Source organism: Chelonia mydas, chromosome 14 (genome assembly GCF_015237465.2).
Source record: "Chelonia mydas isolate rCheMyd1 chromosome 14, rCheMyd1.pri.v2, whole genome shotgun sequence".
NCBI classification, from domain to species: domain Eukaryota; kingdom Metazoa; phylum Chordata; order Testudines; family Cheloniidae; genus Chelonia; species Chelonia mydas.
In genome coordinates this window covers 1,632,147-1,653,045 of record NC_051254.2, presented here as the reverse complement: position 1 = coordinate 1,653,045, position 20,899 = coordinate 1,632,147, and the positions used below count along the sequence as shown (strand labels likewise).

General features: G+C 49.7%; 1 protein-coding gene across 7 annotated transcripts in view; it reads left to right on the top strand.

Moving 5' to 3' along the window:
- Window positions 1-20,899, top strand: part of RBFOX3 (RNA binding fox-1 homolog 3) — a 352,823-nt gene that overhangs the window by 119,187 nt on the left and 212,737 nt on the right. For all 7 annotated transcript variants that reach the window (XM_043527730.1, XM_043527725.1, XM_043527735.1 and 4 more), the window contains one exon: window positions 13,958-14,017. The gene's annotated coding sequence lies outside the window, so the exon portion shown is untranslated. The remainder of the gene's footprint in view (window positions 1-13,957; window positions 14,018-20,899) is intronic.

Genomic DNA, 20,899 nt, shown 5'->3' with positions numbered 1-20,899 from the left:
ATTTAAATGAAATAAGCACAGAAATGGTTTCCTTACCTTGTCAAATCTTTTTTTAAACTTTCCCTTTATTTTTTTAGTAGTTTTATGTTTAACACAGCACTGTACTGTGCTGCTGATTGCATACTTCCGGTTCCAAATGGGGTGTGTGGTTGACAGGTCAGTTTGTAACTTTGAGGTTCTGCTGTGTAGTGGAAGTGTGCTGACCTTGCTAAATAATGGCAGGGTAACAGCCTGTCAGGGACAGGGCAAGTGTGTGCACTGATTTATGGCTTTAAACCTTCCGTTGCCTCTTCGTCATGGTTTCTCCTGACTCCACTCACTTGGCTGCTCTTGTCTTGGTATTCACTGTTTATACTGACCTCTGCAGTTCTCCAGGGCTGGTGTATGGTCATTGGTGTACCTCCTGCCCCCAGCCCTATGCTTCCCCACCGAGTGACCGCCCGTGGGGGGTGTAGGAGAGAGGCTGGGGTGTCTGCAATACAGGCAACTAGGTAGTCACATTTAACTAAAAAGAAAAGGAGGACTTGTGGCACCTTAGAGACTAATCAATTTATTTGAGCATAAGCTTTCGTGAGCTACAGCTCACTTCATCGGATGCATAAGCTTATGCTCAAATAAATGTGTTAGTCTCTAAGGTGCCACAAGTCCTCCTTTTCTTTTTGCCAATACAGACTAACACGGCTGCTACTCTGAAACCTGATGTTTAACTAAATGATGAATACTGAGCTAATTGCCAATTATGCAAAGTTTGCAAACTGTAGAGGAGGAAGCAGCTTGGGAGAGAGCCTGTGCTGGATGGTCTCAGGGAAGGGAGGAGGCATGGGAACAGGGCCTTTGGAATGGCCTTGCTTCCAGGAGGTGCAGCTGCAACTGAAACCTGGTATCTGGTATGGGATGGGGAGGAAGAGATGGGGATGAGAATGTATTTGGCATGTGGGTGCCCCATTTCATTGCTGAGTGCCACCCTGTTCAGCCTGCTGGGAAAGTGATTTTTGAGTCCCATGGTCACATTGGTGAGGCTTCTCATTTACTCCTTTCCCAAAGGGCCCATGATGGAAAAAATCAAGGCAGCAACTTTGCAATAGCTGTTTGAGTTAATGTCCTTGTCCTGCCTGGGGGTGTGTGCACACGCTCAGTGTATGGATGAGGAAACATGCCCAATACTACACTGGTTGTGTGTTTGCAAATGTATTTTTGATGATGATCGTTACGGTAGTGTGTAAGGACCAACCAAGAATGGGGCCCCATTGTACTAGGCCTTGTACAACCACAGAGTAGCAGATGGTCCCTCTCCCAAGAAGCTTACAGTCTATATAGCCCAGACACAGGATGGGAGAAGGGATGTGACACATAACGGAGGGAGCACTGTGGGAGCACCAAATGGTGTGTTAATGTAATTTAATGTATGTATTGGGATGTGTTTAGTTAGAAGGAGAGCAGATAAATGGAAAGAAAAGTGAAGGTGGGGGGACACTGAAGGGAATGGGAGTGGGTGTAGTGGACAGGGCAGGGGAGAAGAGATGAGGGGGACAGGTGTGGAGTGAATCTGAAGTGAAGAGACTGCAATGGAGGGCAAGGGTTGGAGCAGACAGTCAATCGGCACAGGGCAGAGACAGTCCGGTCCAGTAAAAATTCTACAAAGTTCTCTGAATGTGTGAAGGTCCCTGCTTTGCTGCTTTGATGGGCTGCAGTCTCTGGCTCACTTCTCCTTGTAGTTCTTCCCCCAGACCTCAAAGGAGACACCACCTGTGTCAGTGTGTAGAACTGAGTTGTCTGCTCTCTTTTAGCCCCACCCCAACAGGCAGACTGGCCTATGGATCAGATAAGTTAGTAAGTGCAGAGCAGCCTGGAAGGCTATTTGATGCCTTCATTCAGAGGTGTGAAATGCTGCATGAAATGTGTAAATAGAAGAGGCCCATGGGGGGGGCCTCCTCTTCCAGCAATGCATCTTAATCTGTTGCTGCTTTGCACTGCAGCTGGGAGGAGCAAAAACTTTCTACTTCTGCTCTTGCTTGTTAGCCAGATCTCTCCCTTCCCTCTGGCTAAGAAGATGTCAGGGTTAGTTCAGGCCTATGAGATGCTTCCTGTCCTTTGCTATGGCTCTGGGAGCTTTCATCAGGGCATAGCTGGGCATGAGGAGTGAAGCTCTGTGAATGTTTGAAGGCCCATGAAAGAGGCAGATTTAGCAAGTCCTTTCTGAGACATGCATAGCTGGCAACATCTTTCCCTGACTGTACAAAGTTTTAATGTCAGATCAAGATCAATCTGGATTTTGAACCACCATCAAAATGTGTCCCCAAGGAAAGGAGCATTTCTGGGATAATGGGGATCATCATTTTCACTCCCTGGGCTCCAAGGGACCTGTATTCCTTTCATGTTGGTTGTGAAGACCTGTCAGGAAGATGGCCCTTTGGTACATAGATCTCTAGTAACGATTGGAAAGAGTCTCTGTAGCGGGACTGCTACTTTGAGGATTAGGTCCCACTGTAACTGATGGATCAATTGTTTATTCTCCTCCCTTCCCCACCCCCAACATTTTTTATTTTTTTAGGAAATTGGGTTGGAAAGGTTGTTTCGATGAGGTCTAAGCACCTCATTCACCAACATCAGCTGGGTCACATTTCTGGGAGGAGACCAAACTCCCAAACAAATACATTCTATGGGGATAATGGCCTGTTTCTAAACCCTAGCCAGGTAAAAAACAGATCTGAGCAGCTTGTTCCCACCTCCTGTGGATCTCTGCCCTGTTCTGGTGCCAGGATGCAGCCCTGTTTACTGTGTTGTTTGTTGGAGGACATGGAACTGGTCATGCAGTGTGGCTGTAACACTCCCGGACAGAGCCTGCATTTCACATTTAGCCTGCCTGCCCTTCCTTTGGGTGGTGATTTCTGCTGTCACTTGCTAACTGGCAGGGCTGTCTGAAGGCTGCCTAGTCACCATTAGCACGTATGATGTTTTACTGTGTACTTAAATCCATGTTGAATTCAGGAAGTAGAATTCTCTGTCCTGTGTTCTGTGGAAGGTGCCTTCTGGCCTGAAAACCTATGAATGGAGCAGTGCTAGGAAGGAGGCGGTGCCGTGGAGCACATTGAACTAATGATCTAGTTTGTCACTGCTCAAGTCTTGGGCTTAAACCTTGACAGGAGTGAAATGAGTTGGCTAGTTCTGACCTTAGCTCTTGTGTGCATATCCTAGAACCGTCCCAATTGGCTCAGACTGCTTCCGAGTTGTTCTTGACTGGAACAACAGGGGATTAAGTGGCAAAGCTGTGGCTGGAAGGAGTCAGACAACAGGGGTGTAGGACATAATAGAGGTGGGTGGGCGAGTTGTGGGAGTTCAAGATTGCAATGTCAGATGGGTTGAGGTGGAGGGGCATTGGCAGAGCTGTGTGTGGGGACCCCAGGGCTAGAATAGCAGCGGGGCTGTAGGTCAGGATTGACAGGGCATCACCAGAGGTTTGGTGGGGTGTTGAGGGATGGAATAGCAAAGGGAGCTGCAAGTTCAGACTGAGGGCAGCAGCAGAGTGGCGGGGTGCAGAGTAGAAGCCATGCGGGACTGAACTAGGATAGCAGGGTTGCTGCACAGTAGGATTGAGATATGTTGACAGAGCTGAATTGGACCAGGGACTGGAACAGAAGAGTGCTCCGGGATGGGTTGGGGGGCAGTATAGGAGCTATGGGGTTCTCACCACAGCAGTGTGTCCTTCAGTGTTGTGAGCACTAAACTACACCCGGAATTCGGTTGTGGGGGAGTGTCTCATTGCAACACTGAATGTTGGGCTGGAACATTTCAGCAGAGAGGCCCCTACATTATCTCCAGGTAGTTCTTGAGCTGCCTGCAAAAAAGGTTTTTTCGGATCCCCTGTCCACCTCTCTGGGAAGTCACTTGCTGTGGTTCAAAGTTTTCTTATCATGATTATTATTCCTTCTGGTTTGGCATCTGTTAAAATGACAGCAGCCAGGGAGAGTGAAGGGATTGGAACAAATTTCTCATAAAAAGTAGCGAAGTTGATGAAACCATTATGGTGCCTGCATTCTGTATTTAATCATTCTGACATATCAGTAGGGGAGGTGAGTGTGCATGTGCGCTCGCACACGTACACTGAGCTTTCCTTCAGGCAGTCTGGTCCATCCCCTCATTTTTCTATTGCTGCCTCTCCCTCCATCCTTTTACACACACACACACATGCGCACGCGCGCCCCTACCTGTCTCAGGTCCCTGCATTTAATCTCATCCACAGACCTGTGTCTTATGCACCTCACTAGTGTAGTTGCTAACATGTAATAATAAGGCCACACCAGCTGGCATTCAATCTTCATAACAGAGCAGGACACCCTTACCTGGCATCCTGACAGCAGGGAGAGAAGTGCCTGACAAATTCTTATTGCTGCCACAGTTATTACTTTGCAGAGGCTGCTCCAGCTCCCACCCTGATTCACCTTGCCTCTTTCTGCCATGATACCTGGCAGCTGGTCCATTTTGATCCTGGCTGTGTTCCTTTGACATCATGCAAGCTGTGGGAAGAAAGGGGCAGTGTTTGCATATTGCACGTGGCTAGTGGATGTGCAGGCTTACTTGCAGCAGTGAATTCAGGAAGAATAAAACAACCCTGAAAGTGTTAGTCTATAAGGTGCCACTTTGCCGCTTTTACAGATCCAGACTAACTTGGCTACCCCTCTGATACTTAACCCTGAAAGTGTTGGACTAACCCTGACCCCAGGCTCTTGGCCTGCCCCTGGTCTGTCTGGCTGTCCTCAGCCCAGTGCCCTGGCCTTGCATTCAGTAGCGGTGTAGGCATGCAGGCAGCACTGGCAAAGGTATAAACAGTAATGACAATTTTCCCTTGTAGAGCCCCTTCCATTCCAGGCCAGTGCTTAGATCCGATAGTGGGTAAGATCTCAAAGCATTGTAACAGCTGTGAATTACGCCACACCAGCTTCCCTCTGAGGTAGGGAATGTTGCTCCATTTACAGAGGCACAGATTGAGTTAGTGACTGAGCTGGGAGTAGAAACCAAGGCCCAGTTTTAAAAAGTATTTAATGGTTGCTGTGTTTGGTGTTGCAATGCCTAACTGATTTAGGAGCCCCAAACTCATTTTCAAAAGGGATTTAGGCACATAGCCTAAATCCCATCAACAGTCAATAGGATTTTGGCTCCTAAGTGCTTAAATCCCTTTTGAAAATGAGATTTAGGCTCCAAAATCAGTTAGTTGTTGCAATGCTGAGCACAGCAACGTCTAAATACCTTCAGAAATATGGGCCCAGGAGTCCTAACTGCCATTCCTTTGTTGTAAAGACTAGACCACGTCCCCTGCCAGTGCGAATGCAGGCTGGGTAGGGTTAACACTGAGAGCCACGTGGCTGGCATTTCACCAGCACTTTCAGGAGTGATCAGTTTGTGCAGACTACTCTGGGCAGTGGTTCTGGTCTGTCAGGGTTTGAGGATGCGCTCTGCCTGAGAGAGAGAGAGACATGCTCTAGCCCCATCTTTGAGTAATTTGTTTTGAGTGTAGGGTGAGTGCTCTGTGCAAGAATGTGTGGCTGTCTGATACAAAAGAAAAGGGTAGTTCCCATGTAGGTCTAAATTCCTGAAGATACAAGACAGCGCTAGGCTGTCCAAGAGGAAATGCTTGTTTCAGGGGCAGAGCATCTCACTCAGCTTGTATTGTGTGCTTTCTACCACGAGGGAAAGCGTGAACGGGGACCGAGTTGTTGGACGCTATGCATGCACATATGTGCATGGGAAGGCAATTATATTCCCATTCTCCGGAGACATGCAGAGAGGGAAGAGTCCCACCACCTAGGAGCAGAGCAGCAGGTCATGTCTGTGTGGAGAAGGAAATATAGTTCTGCTGTGTATATGGGGGAGGGTGAATAGCCACTTAGGTCATGTCTACTCCAGACACCTTATGGAAGCACAGCTGTACCCATGCAGCTGCACTGCTGTAAGATCACTCCCGCTCTGTGCCAATTGGAGAAGGCGGAGCAGGTTGGGGACAAAGGGGCGAGCCCAGGAAAAAAGGGAGGAGAAACCTGGTGTGTTAGATGTTCAGTCTGTTACCTGCTTTCATTAAAAAGCAGTGGTGCATTCGCGTACTTCCACTCTCTCTCTCTGCCAGCCAGGATCCTACACCAGCTGCGGGGCAGGATCAGAAACCAGGCATCGTTCTCATTATCAGCTTATCCTCTCTGCTGCTTCCCCCACCCACCCATAAACTAACTAGCTCATCTCCGGCCCCATCAGAACCAAGATTTACAGACAGTCCCTGCCGATTGCCTGTCTCTTCCTTCTCTCAGCTTTATTCCTGCAATCTATCATGCCCGGCTCCCGTTTCACAGCCACTGGGACACTTCATCAGGCAAAATTTCTACCTTGGCAGCCCTGGCTTCGATGGAGGGAAAACGTGAGCAGTAATATTAAAATAATGGAAAGGCAGCAGGTTGGGCAGGATGATGCAGGGACATGGAAGGTCAGGCCTCGCCCAGAACAGGGTTTGGCAGAACAAAGTGCTAGGGACAAGCACAAAACTGGGTTCTGCCTCCACCTATTTGGAGGTGTGTCTCACTCCCAGCCCATACTCCTCCCTCCCTCATGTTTACTGAGGCGACATGCCCCTGTGCAAAGGGCCAGAACAAGGCCTAGGCACCACTGAAGTCCCACCTAAGCACGTAGGGCCTTATGTTGAATTTCAAGTGCCCTACCTCACTTCTTTAAACCCCTTTGTATGATGCCCCCGTCTGCCACTTAGCCTTCAAATGCCAGTCTCTCCTCTGGCATGGTCAGCTTGCCCTGCTGTGTCTGGCTAGTCCACATTGTAATCTCTTTGGGGCAGAGATGTTATGCTCCTGCAGGTGTATAAAGCACCAGCTCCCGCATGGTACTGTGTAAAGAGACTGTGATGCTGGTGTGAACAACTTCCCCAGTTGTCTCCCATGGCTTCTGGGAAAAACTCTGCTGCATGTGTCAGAAGCAGCAGGTGCTGAAGCTGGTAGCATGGGGAGGAAGTGCAGCCTGGTGGGGTTTTATAAAGGGTGCAGTCATTAAGATGAAGCTGGGACCTTTCACTTGCTTTAGACCTCACTGAGGGTCCTGGCACCCAAGCAGGGAGAGTCCTATTCTGATCAGGTAGAAAATACAGTGAATTTGGGTTAAGTAAATAAATTCCTGCTTTGTTCAAACCCCAGGGGTTAGATCAGTGCCCTTTAAATAAGGGGAAACAATGATTCTCCAGCTGCTAAGAGGATGAAGCCAGAATGACACATGGTCCATTCTCTCTCAGGGGTGTGCATTGGTGGCCCCTACTTCCTGGTCTTGGAACAGTTGCCAATTCAAAGCACATGGCCCCATCGTTTAGCCCGGATAACCCTGAGTCTCCTCTCTTTCTCTCTTGGGATATCTAATTTTTGCTTTTAATAAATAAATCATAGCTCCCACTGCCATTGCCATGACTGACTCCCTCCCACGCCCGCCCCTCTCCCATGCCCTGCTTTGCTTTCTGGGGTAAGCTGAGTGCCTAGACAGACACATGCCCTCAGCTAGCTCTATTCCCTTGTGAAGTGGGGTGAGAGTTGATCAGCTGTCCCAAACGTTCAAAGTCCTGCCCATGCCCCCCGTAGCAGGATCAAAGCTGAGCAAAAGACACTGCAGCTGTTGTCAGCTGAAGCTCTACTTCCCTCCCAGGCAAATCTTTGCGTGTCCCATAGCTGTGAGAGCGCATTGTTCTAAGGTAGTGCCAGCAGCCTGGCTAGGGCCTGCAGGTGCCTTCAGCCTGGGACTCCCTACCCAACCCATCAGACCTGCTCTGACCCTCTCCTTTGCTGAGGGCTGTGTCCCTTTGTTGGTGTATAGGGGCATTGGAAGGTAAGAGACAAAAGCTCTACCTGGTGGAGGGAGGGGGAAGGAAATGAGGATCAGATGGAGCGCTGGCATGGCTTTGCTCACTTGAGTACAGTGCACGAAAGAGCAGCCTTCCCAATCATCCTTGGGCCTGTGGGCCTGGGTTAGCACCCAGTGCACACATGATTAAGGGTGATGCTGATTGGCAGCTGCTGCTCACAGGAGCCTGAGGCTTTCCTGTCCCTCAGTCGTCTTTCCTACCGAACATTATTAATGTAATGGGCTCTTTGTATTTCTGGAAGAGTGGGGAGAGGGAGTCACTCACATGGAACCTCTGCTTTAAAAGTATTTAGATGGACAGCGGTCACGTAAACATATTGGAGTTTTCCAAGCCCACAGGTCAGTGACATGCTGCTCTTGCACGAGAGAGAAAGGGAAGGCAACAGGCTTGGTGCTGGCCTGAAGGACCTGATTGGGCAGAGCACTAAGAAGGGTTTCACATACTGAATCTGGGGTGAAACAAATGGCTAGGTGTTCCCTGAGAGGATGGGCCCTTTGGGAAAGCACAAGTCCATGGCAGACCTGGGGCAGACCTCAGTATGCTGCATGCTTGTCTGTGCAGTGTACTAGAACAGGGGGTGGAGCTGTGCTGTCCTGGAGCATGTAGCATCCCTGAACAATACCCTTTGTGGAGATCCCTGTACACGCCCTGTGTGGTTCTGTGGATAGGGGTCATATATTGTCCAGGGAGGCCTGTGGATGCTGTAGTGAGGAGGGCCATAAGTAATTAAATAGCCAAGCCATACCAGGGTATGCAGCATACCTGTTTGTATGCTGTACCTCCATTATACAATATCCGTATGTGCGGCACATTTTTCTGTGTGACTCGTCTGGCTTGGCAGTGCTTCTTGGGTGCCTGGGCAGCCTGTGGGGGGCCAGACCAGGCTTACCTGGTGTGGTACATGCTGTAAGAGCTCTCTCTATAGATGAGCCCCTGTGGAACATGCGGTGCCAGGATTGCCTCCTTGGAATCACGACTTAGTCTCCAGAGGAGTTTTCAGAATTGTTTCAGTCCCATTCTCTCTCTGCATGCCACAGGCTGAAATGGTTCCTGAGCTCCGGATCCTAGCCCAGCTGCCTTTGTAGGGTAGCCAGGGTTTAAATTCAGCCGGAGCTGTCCAGAGCAGAGCTCCAGTAAATATTTTCAAACCCGTGGGGAGCCCTGGTACGCCCCACACCCCGGTGCCAACCCCCTGTCAGGCTAAAGCACAGAGCCTTGGTGCTGCCTCCCCCACTGGGCTGAAGCCGTGAGCCCCTTTGCCCCACCCCGGGACTGAAGCCTGGAGCCCTGCCATGCCACCCCAGGGCAGAAGCCCCACGCTGCCCAGCGGCTGAAGTCCCCAGTCCCCACAGTAGGCCCTGGCGGTTTTATAGCATGGCGGGGGCGGGAAATAATTTAAGAATTTAAGCTCTGAGTGTAGCCGAGGCCTCAGGGATACTGAGGGAGTTCCATTCCTCCTGAAAGCGTTGATCCATTCCTTGCTCTGGCCCACGTCAGTTGAGTGCTGGAAGGAGCTTCCTCAGGAAAAGCTGCTGTGGACACTGTGATATCTAGAGGTACATCTGCCCAGCAAGCAGAAACCCACAGCAGTCAGAGCCCGGGTCTACAGACCAGCTCACGGGGCTCACGCTACGGTGCTAAAAATAGCTGTGTAGATATCTGGGCTCAAGCTGGTAGGGTTCGGCACCTGAGCTCCAGCTTGAGCCCAATATCTACAGAGCTGTTTTTAGCACCGTAGCCGGAGTCTGTAGGCCTGGGCTCTGAGACTTGCTGCGGCAGGTCTCTGCTCCATGTGCAGCATACCTAGGTAATGCAGGAACTTAGGTGGAGCAGCAAAGTGCAGAGCCCAACTCAGCAGAAGCCTTTTAGTGCCTGTTTACACTAGCTAAAAAGTGTTGCAATAGCCTGTTAGTTGGAGCACCTTGATCTTGCAGTGAGGAGTCGGTGGCACCTTAAAGACTAACATTTAATTGGGCATAAGCTTTCGTGGGTAAAAAATCCCACTTCTTCATGCATCTGAAGAAGTGGGGGTTTTTTTACCCACAAAAGCTTATGCCCAAATAAATCTCGTAGTCTTTAAGGTGCCACCGGACTCCTCATTGTTTTTGTGGATACAAATTAACATGGCTACCCCTCTGACACTTGATCTTGCAGTGCTGGTAGATGTAGGCATGGTCCTGTCCCTTTAGGGACGCAGGGAGGGAGCAGGCCCCTGAGTGCAGAGGGTGAGAGAGTGCATGAAGTGGGGTTAGAGAAGGCTCCTTAACCCCTTCCCCTCCCGTCACCCATCCAAGGGCTGGGCAAACTGGCAAATCCGCAACAGACTGGGATCTGGAATGCCGATATATGAGCCCTCACACCTTGCCTTGTGCTTGTGGCTTTGCTGAGTTGCAGTCCATGTCATCTACTTCTGACCCGTCCATTTCGTCTGAAGAAAATAATGCACTCTGGGCTTCATGATGTGGATCAATACCAGAGGCTGTAAAGTTTCGCAACAGGTGTTGTGTTTGGCAATGACAAGCGCTGGGAGCTAGGGGGAGGAGCAGGGACATGGCGCGCTCAGGGGAGGAGGTGGAGGTGAGCTGGGGCGGGGAGCTGCCAGTGGGTGCAGAGCGCCCACCAATTTTTCCCTGTGGGTGCTCCAGCCCCAGAGCACCCATGGAGTCAGTGCCTATGGGCTGCATCTACACTGCAAAGCCATAGGACTTGGACCCTGGCTCCCAGTTTAACTCGAGCTCAGAGCCCCCAGCCCTGCAGGGTCTTGGGACCTTGGGTCCGAGCCCTGGGTTAGTGCAGTTGCAGTGTAGGCACAAGGGGGGTACGCTTGAGCCTGGGCTGAGGCACAGGCTTATGTTGCAGTGTAGACATAGGCCTGATCTACACTACAGACCTATATCAGTGTAACTACATTGCTCAGGAGTGTGAAAAATCCATACCCCTGAGCAACATAGACTGACCGTGCCGCCCTGTGTAGGCAGCTCTGTGTCGGCGGGAGAGCTTTTCCAGCTGCCATAGCTACCGCCTCTCCAGAAGGTGGATTAAATACACCGATGGGAGAGCTCTGTCCCAAAAGGCAAAGAGTGTGTCTGTTAAAGTGCTAAGTGGTGCAGCTGTGCTGCTCCAACGCTGTAAGTGTAAATAAGCTATTTAAAACCATTTTTGTGTGCATTGCAGTGCTGGTGAAAGGGGCTAGAGTCCTCTAGTTATCCCCAGAACAGGCAGGACGTTTCACCACCAGCGCTCCCTGTCAGTGTGCTTTGGGTCTGCCCTGGCGGGAACAGTCTTCAGAGATGGGAGAAGAATTCAGACTCCCAGTTCTTAGCACCTCTGTTCAGATTGCCAGTGGGGGGTGGGAGGAGGCAGTTAGAGCTGATGGCATGGTGGGTTTGCACTGCGAACATCTGTCCACTTGGACAGTAACAATCTGTGACCCACTAACCCCTTTTAGTCCCATGACTACTGGGGTGTTAACGGGCCACTTCACTTTGCATGGGCCCTTGGGCTATGCGCTAACTAGTTATGCTAAACTGTCCATCTTGTGTTTAGCTGTGAACAGTCTAAGTCCATTTCCCAGACCTGAGGAGGAGCTCTGTGTCAGCTCAAAAAGCTAGTCTCTCTCACCAACGAGGGTGGGTGTAGTAAAAGATGTGATCTCCCCCACCTTGTCTCTCTAATATCCTGGGACCCATACGGCTACAGCAACGTTGCATACGACGCTAGGGACTGGACATTTTTCCCCTTAGGCCAGCAAGTAGCCCTGGGATGGGAAGAGCTAGCGCTCACTGCTGTTCAAGTTTGGCCTAATACTCCCTGTATGAGGGCACAAGCCCTGCCCTGAAATCTACTTCTCTGCTCCAGGGCTGTGCCTTACCTTGGAGCCCTCACCCTAGCCTTGTGAGGAGCTTCCTGATTTCCTGTCTTCACCTTGGGGTTCCAGGAGGTCCCCAGGACAGCGTGCACATAGGGTATAGAAAGCAGCTTCTCTGCTTCCCTCTTCCTCGTGCTGGTGCTGCAGCAGCCCTGTGCTCCCGCCTGCTGTTCGGGGCTGGAAGTCAGCAGCCCTAGTCTGTGTCTTTTCTAACTTCATCTGGGTAATATTTTAATAAATCATTGTGGACAGTGCTGGGTCCATACATCACTTGTTCGGCCCCCTAAAGGCTTTCAGGTCGGTGATGGATACATTGCAAGCATGGGGGTTGGCTGAAATTGTATCCATCCAGCCAAGCTCCCTCTCGCATCCTAGGGAGGGGGGAAGGAGACTGATAGGAAGCTGGCGAGAGATCCCTCTACCTGATATTTGACAACATAGTCATCTGTGGGACAACAGGGCCTAATGAAACTAGATTACATGGTTTTGCTTTGGCAGATCAGTTTGAAGAATGTGGCGATTTCATTCTGTTTCTCTTACTTATCATTATTGTGGTGCTGCCTGTGTGGACGGTGGAGCAGGGAGCAGCAATTCTGTACAGTTCAATTGACTCTCAATTGCAGAAGTGTCAGGTGGGTGGGAAGGGAGAATGTCTCTGGGGCCCAGGGATGGGCCATAGGGTGTCACCCTCCTCCCTGTCCACCACGGGACAAGGTGAAGGAGTTCTCTGGCTCCTCCTCCTCCAGGAAGGCTTGTGACATCTGGCTTTGAAATCCCACTGCTGCACAGTGTGAAAGCTGCTGTGTACTGAGGAGGGACATAATTGAAGGAAGACAGCCAGGTCTGGTGGGCTAAGCCTTGGGCTAGGGGCCAGGACTCTCTTGGGTTCTTTTTCCAGCTCATTGTTTGCCCTTTGGTGCAAGTCACTCCCCTGTTTTGTGCCTCAGTTTCCCCATTTGTAAATGGTGGTAAGACCTCCCTCCTTCTTGGGGTGTATGAAGAATAGTTAGTGTTTGTATTGTGTTTGGAGATATCAAGCACCATGTACGTGATACTTGGTTCTGTCCCCATAATGCTTCCCTCTGCCCAGTACAGGGAGAAGACTGTGTCCCCCACAGCTTGCTCCAAGGACTTCTTCTGCCCCACACTAGACAGAAGCAGATTTGGCATCTCCTGTTCACAGTGGATTCGCACAATGACTTTCCATCCTTCTCCACTTAGATTTAATAATGGCTAAAGGCTTCGCTCCCTCTCATCCTCTTGCCCGCATCCCTTTGCAGGTCCCAATCCTGCATTGTCTCGGCTTCATGCACATGATGTAATAAATGACTGCAGCCTTACCCCGCCCTTGAGCATGTGTGCATGGAGCCATCCCGCTCCCTGAGTTGTCAGGCCAGGCCGGGTCCTGTCAGGGTCCCTCCCCCTCTCGTGCCAGAGCCTTCATCACGAACACTGCTGAGCACAACAGTTGCCACCAAAAAGTTGACGTTTTCATTTTTCGTTGCCATACAACAGATTGTTCCCCCCGTTGATGATTTAGAGTCGAAAGTCTCTGGTCTGACACTGAGAGAGGGTTCCCAAGATAAAATAATCTCCACCAGCAGATGAAGTGACAGAAGCCCCATTAACAGCAGCATATGCCTGAACACACACACACACACACACACACACACACACACACACACACACACACACACACACACACACACACACACACACACACACACAGAGTGGGGGGGAGAGGGAGAATGCAGTAGCCCACAGAAAGAGGAGAGAGTGAGGGGGGGAAATGAAATCGCTGGTAATTAGTCTGCTGCCCTGCTAATTTACAGCATTAGTGGAACTGGGATGTGCTTCTTCCTCCTGAGCCCGGGCAGGGCTGTCCCCTGACGCAGGCAGCCATAATTACCCACATTTAACTGAGGGCTTGTAAAATCTATTTGTCTAGCAGAATGCAAATATAATTGCTGTGAATTAAATAAGGCTGCAGTATTAGCTGGGCTGTGGCCCCCATCTGATTGAGAATGTAGAAAGTTCTGTCTCCCCCCTCCTCTCCTTGCCAGACACACCCAGAACTGAGAAGGATACTGCTTGCTTTCTCCCTCTCCTTTGGAGGTAAGGGAGGACTTGTGGGATTTCTGTGCCTCGCAGCATTCCCAGCACAAACCTTTCCCTTCTCTCTTTTTCCAAAGGCAGTGATCGGAGTGGATTTCCTGATCGGAGTGGATTTGCTGTCTGGGTCCAGCCAAACTGTGAGTATTGCCCCTGGATGTTAACAAAAACTCTGTCTCCTCATTCACTTGGTTTGCAGGAGAATTATCAAATGGAACTGGTGTCTGTGCTAGTATGGTGGGACTTGTATTAAATTGCTTGCCTTCGATGTCTGCGGGTGTGAGAGAATCAAGTGTGGCCTGCTTGCCAGCAGCATCACCAAGAGCACATAGCTTAACATTGCTCTTCCTCAGCTCTTTAGCGAATGCCCCGTTTGCAGTCCAGGAGCAACGGGGGTCCTATGAGAATGCAGACTTGTTGGAGACCAGAGGGAATTTAGCGCCTTTAAGGGCTGAGCTGGCGAGGCAGAGGCTGCATATTATGTCTCTGGTGAACTCTTCAGCTACACAGTAGTACGAGTGCCACACAGGTGCTTTCGGAGTGTTAGTGGGAGGTGTCTCCAGGGGGGACTTCCCCCCCGACTTCCCACACTTCCTGCCAGGCTGTTTGATGATTCTGAAAAGCTGAAACACACCAGAGATTCTTTCTGTATTAAAAAGCCCTGACAAACTCCTCGGTTCCTGTTGTTCTTTGGCTGCCAAGCTCCTGTGTAGATGAATTCCCAGCATACTTTGCAGTAGTTTGGGGGTATTGCTCTTTCATTTCTGCTTTCTTTGGACAAGTTGCTTCTCCTCCTATCTGCTCACAACAAAAATACCTGATCTGTTGTTTGAGCAAGCTGAGGAGAGAGGAAGTCCTGCTGATGCCACAATTGCATCAGCTCGAGGGAATGGAGGACTTCTGCTCCCTTACTCCCCATCCAATCACTAGCAAGGTGTGATGTTTTGGGAGCTTGCTTCTATGAAACTGACACTGCCAGAGCAATTGGGGCAAGGAGGCTCCCTACTGATGCCTCTGGCTCCCCTCCAAACTCCCTGGGCCTGGATGCAAAGAACAAATCGTGTCTGTCTTTGCTGTAGCTGCTGTTGAAATATTTTAATAGCCAATATTTTAAGCATAAAGGATTCAGAGCCTCCATCCACCAAGAGAGCAACATCTCTTCAGCCTCGGTGACTAAGTCCCGGACACATGCCCAGAGTGGGCTCCTTTTTCATATCCACTCAGGCCAGTAGGTTTTGACTTGGTGTCCTTGGCTGTTAAAATGCTTCCCCTGGCAGCCCATACTCAGGATGAGTATGATGAATGTCCATGATAAGAATATGCAAGTAAGAGTAGAGAAGTGGCATGACTTCTGTATATGGCATTAGTGAGACCATTACTGGATGCTGTGTCCATACTTCAAAAAGGATGCTGACAAATTGGAAAGGGGTCAGAAAAGATCTACAAAAAATGAGGTCTGAAAAACCTGCCCCATAGGGAGTTTAGTTTACCCAAGAGAGGGCTAAGAAGCGACTTGGTGGTGGTTTAAAAGTATAACTACATTGGGAAGAGATTTCTAATAGTAGATGGTTCTTTAATTTAGTGGAAAAAGGCTTAATGAGATCCAATGGTTGGAAACTGCAGCTATTCAAATTCAGACAACAAATACAATGAATGTTTATACTAGTGAGGGTAATTATAGCCATTGGAACAAATTACCTAGGGACATGGTAAATTCTCCAACGCTTGAAGCACACTGATATCTGTCCAAAAGATACACTGTGGCTCAAACAGGAATTCTGGGCCTGATGCAGAGATTATTGGGGAGGTTCTCTGGCCTGTGTTCTACAAGAGCTCAGACTATGGTCCCTTCGGGCCTTATCAGCTCTGAATAATATTTCTACAGCATTTTTACTTGGGGGCCAAAGTTACGAGTCAGACCGTGACAGAGGAAACTGACCTCTGAACTGCCATTACTGAAAGTAAAGGGGTTCCATGTTTCTGCTGGGGTGCATGGGGATTTGCGCAAGAAAGGGGGTGGTGTCACGGAGTCCCCGGGCGATACTCTGCAACTGCTCCCTACGAAGCCAGGCAGGACTCTTCTGAAGTCTCCTCTCTGGGAGCAGACTCTCTGCAGGGCAAACAGCTCACATGGCTTCCCCCTTCCTGGGTCTGACCTCGGAGCATTCAGCATCCTCTGCCCCTCCGTGCGCTTCCCACAGCGAGTCCACCCAGGTGGGGTCCTGGGGAAGCCAGAGGGCCCTGCACCCCAACTTTGCAGTCAGACATGACTCTCAGCCAGCCAGTAAAACAGATGTATTAGATGACAGGAACACGGTTTAACACAGAACTTGTAGGTACAGAGAACAGGACCCCTCAGCCGGGTCCATTTTGGGGGTCAGTGAGCCAGACAACCACGTCTGCACTTCACTCCATGTCCCCAGCCAGCCCCAAACTGAAACTTTCTCCAGCCCCTCCTCCTCTGGGCTTTGTCCCTTTCCCCGGGCCAGGAGGTCACCGGATTCCTTTGTTCTCCAACCCTTTAGCTCTCACCTTGCAGGGGGGAAGGGCCAGGCCATCAGTTGTCAGGAAACAGGGTGTCGGCCATTCTCTGTGTCCAGACCCCTGCACACCCCTGCCCTCTAGGGCTCTGCAATGATCATACACCCTTATCCCACCACCTAGATACTTCAGAACCGCATAGGGGAAACTGAGGCACCCCCACAATATTCAGAGGAAACATTAAGAACAGTCCCGCTTCGTCACAGGTGGGTATCATGAGGCAGTGCACTAAAAATTGACCTAAGAGAGACAACAGGAGGTAATGAAATCATGTCCCCAACTCTTGTGAGAATCTTGCTTTACAACAGTGGCTCCCAAACTTTTAGTTCATGTATCACCTTCTTAGACAAATTATGAAGTGAAGGATTGGCTCATCAAGCTCACCTACCACCAGTGGTACACACCGCCCCATTTGGACCCCCTCCTCTGGAAGGCACCAGAGCACTCCCTCCCTTCTCTAAAGCTGGAGCTGGTTTGTAGAGGGCTTTGAAATTTGTGCAGTTCTTGAGATTTGTAACTTGTTCTGTCATTCTGCCCATGCAGACAACTGTCTAGTGACTCCTGTGCGAGATCTCTTCATAATCTCAATCCAGTGGCTCGTGGACAGGTGCCCACCTTGTACAACCCACCTGCACAATCAGCACTTGACAGATTCAGCAGAGTTTAGGGACTGAATGGACTATGGAGACTGAACTCTCCTCTCATCCCTAGAGGTGGGCAAAGGGGAAACACATTGGCAGGGCAGTGTGTAGGAAGCTTGCCCTGCTGCTGCCTTTGCTTTGTCCTGGGGATAAAGAGTGTTGGTTACCAGTGTTTGTCCATCTGGCACGCTTTGTCAGCATGAAATTCACTTAAATCTAAAATTAAAGCCTGGTAAATAATTTGCCACAGGATAACCAAGCAGCTTTCATGATCTCACTCTTCCTTCACCCTTGGATAGAGCCTTGCATTTCCATTTGCTAGCAGGCATGCTGCACTGGGGGATGTGTACACATCACTTCCTGAATTCCTGGCTGTGCTGATGCTGGGCAACAGATGTTCAGTGTGCTCCAGTCCTTTGGCATCATTCCTGATTGGGAGAGTTTCCTGTACTGAGGCTTGCAGAGTGCAAACAATGGTTGGTTCAGTGGTTCCTCCAGGTTTTGGAACAGGTCTTTGGGCTGAGCCGGGCTAAAGCAGACATTTTTATTGGGCTAGACTGAGTTCTGCATAGAAAGGGGTATGATAGGAAAGTGGAGGATTGCTGCAAACACCCACTCTGGTTTGTAGGGTTAAGGCTGAGAATCCCAATCCTCAGAAGAAAGCTCCAGGACAGAACCATTAAATAGGATTTTGTTGCTCCTCAGTAAGACAGGAGGATAGCAGCACCATTCCCATCGGGGCAGCCTGTCCCGCCTCTCTCTGTGCTTGATCCTTGCCCTGTGGTAGCTTAGTGCCAGGGGCACTGGGTGGGTGGGTGTGAAGCCTTGAGCAACAGTGGTGGTGTTTCTTATTATATGAGCACCCGATATGCTGAGTGCCTCATAAACCAAGGGATGCAGGGTCCTTGGCCTGAAGAGCATACACACTAAATGTAACTGGACCTAATGAGTAAGGGGTCATATCAGACAAACAGGAGTGGAGGGGAAGCGGGCAGGCAAGGGTGACCATAATACAATCATGCACAAACTCCACAGGGTTGAAGAGGGACTTATGTGGCGCTTGAGCCTTGTGCTGATACCTTTGCGGAAAGGGGCTTCACCCTAAGTGTCATAGTTCCTGAGCAAACTTTGTTGAGGTGCAGGTGAAAGCCAGCTAGCTTCCTGGGTGGAGAAAAAGAGAAGCTAAGAGGAAGCATGGAATGAGAAGGGTTAATTGCAGAGAGATTTTTACCCTGTGGCATAAACACTACAGAATCTGGGCTTGCCTTCATTGGCATATTGAAATACATCCTAAAGGGGCTTCATGTGGAAAGTTCTGAGTTTTAATCCATCTTCCTATAGAAGGGAGGAAATTATTCATAATTAAAAAGTAATAATAATGTGGAATGAAGGAACCCAGCTGTATAAAACCCAGCACAAAGGGGGGAGTGTGGGGAATCTATTTTTAATGGTTTCCACAGCAACAGAGACTTTGTTTACAGTGATTTGCGTCCTGCTCTGAGAGGCTGTTCCCAATTTACATTTACCAGAAGTTCTTCTGTGGAAGGGTTCCTCTTTGTCACTGGAGGGTACTCTGGGCTCTTGGGAATGATGCCCATTGTCGTTGGATTGGGTTCCTGAAATGATGACTGGTGCTCATGAAACAGAGTGACTAAAAGCACCACCTCAAGCCAGGCGTCTTCCCCAACATAGCTCTGCCAGGGCATCTCGATCCTGACTTCTGACACCCTTTGGCATCTTCCTGTTCTGGGCTGACACAGTTCTGCCAATGACATTGTGGTTGTGTGATGTGGAGAAATATCATTTTCTAAGGGGTAGCCTAAGACTTGCAAATTTATCACCACCTTCAGGATTTGAACCCAGGGTCCCAGTGGCTGGCATGTGAACCTCATGACACTTTGTGAACCCCTGATTGTGTACACCCTTTCGCCTTCCATTTGCAAAGCAAATGTCAGTTGGATTCATTTGCCAAGAGCATCAAATGCAAATGCCTTGATTGTTGCACAGATGGAGTAGCGGGTATTTGCACCTATGGGAAGGGAGCTGGGTAGCTGCTAAAATTCCAAAAGAACATTTACAGTTGGACTTCAGGGCCTGGCATCTCAGGCTGGGCAGAGTGAGGCTGCCAGTTGTGAGTTGCTAGAGAATAGTGCTAAAGGAGTTGGCAGATGTGATTGTGGAGCCATGGCCATTATCTTTGAAAACTCATGGCGATCGGGGGAAGTCCCGGACGACTGGAAAAAGGCTAATGTAGTGTCCATCTTTAAAAAAGCGAAGGAGGAGGATCCTGGGAACTACACGCCAGTTAGCCTCACCTCAGTCCCTGGAAAAATCATGGAGCAGGTCCTCAAGGAATCAATTCTGAAGCACGTAAAGGAGAGGAAAGTGATCAGGAACAGTCAGCATGGATTCACCAAGGGCAAGTCATGCCTGACTAATCTAATTGCCTTCTATGACGAGATAACTGGCTCTGTGGATGAAGGGAAAGCAGTGGACGTGTTGTTCCTTGACTTTAGCAAAGCTTTTGACACGGTCTCCCACAGTATTCTAGCCAGCAAGTTAAAGTAGTATGGGCTGGATGAATGGACTATAAGGTGGATAGAAAGCTGGCTAGATTGTCGGACTCAACGGGTAGTGATCAATGGCTCCATGTCTAGTTGGCAGCTGGTATCAAGTGGAGTGCCCCAAGGGTCGATCCTCATGCCGGTTTTGTTCAATATCTTCATAAATGATCTGGAGGATGGTGTGGATTGCACCCTCAGCAAGTTTGCAGGTGACACTAAACTGGGAGGAGTGGTAGATACACTGAAGGGTAGGGGTAAGATACAGAGGGACCTAGACAAATTAGAGGATTGGGCCAAAAGAAATCTGATGAGGTTCAACAAGGGCAAGTGCAGAGTCCTGCCCTTAGGACGGAAGAATACAATGCACCGCTACAGACTACGGAGTAAATGGCTCGGCAGCAGTTCTGCAGAAAAGGACCTAGGGGTTACAGTGAATGAGAAGCTGGATATGAGTCAACAGTGTGCCCTTGTTGCCAGGAAGGCCAATGGCTTTTTGGGCTGTATAAATAGGGGCATTGCCAGCAGATCGAGGGATGTGATCGTTCCCCTCTATTCGACATTGGTGTGGCCTCATCTAGAGTACTGTGTCCAGTTTTGGGCCCCACACAACAAGAAGGATGTGGAAAAATTGGAGAGAGTCCAGCGGAGGGCAACAAAAATGATTAGGGGACTGGACCACATGACTTATGAGGAGAGGCTGCGGGAACTGGGATTGTTTAGTCTGTGGAAGAGAAGAATGAGGGGGGATTTGATAGCTGCTTTCAACTACCTGAAAGGGGGTTTCAAAGAGGATGGATCTAGACTAGGTAGCAGATGACAGAATGAGGAGTAATGGTCTCAAGTTGCAGTGGGGGAGGTTTAGGTTGGATATTAGGAAAAACTTGTTCACTAGGAGGGTGGTGAAACACTGGAATGCGTTACCTAGGGAGGTGGTGGAATCTCCTTCCTTAGAAGTTTTTAAGGTCAGGCTTGACAAAGCCCTGGCTGGGATGATTTAGTTGGGGGTTGGTCCTGCTTTGAGCAGGGGGTTGGACTAGCTGTCCTGAGGTCCCTTCCAACCCTGATATTCTATGATTCTATGAATAGCTGTCAACATAGTAACGCGGGCAGTGTCCCTGGCATCTTCTCTGTATTCTATTCCCATACAAGAAAGTTGTCCATGAGTGTTTATAAAAAAGGCAGCTAGGTAAAGAATCATGCTTTGCTGGTCTCTGACTGGGTTTTCCTTGAGTAACTGGGAACCTTTGGGAACTCCGCCTGGTCCCTGTGCTGGGAA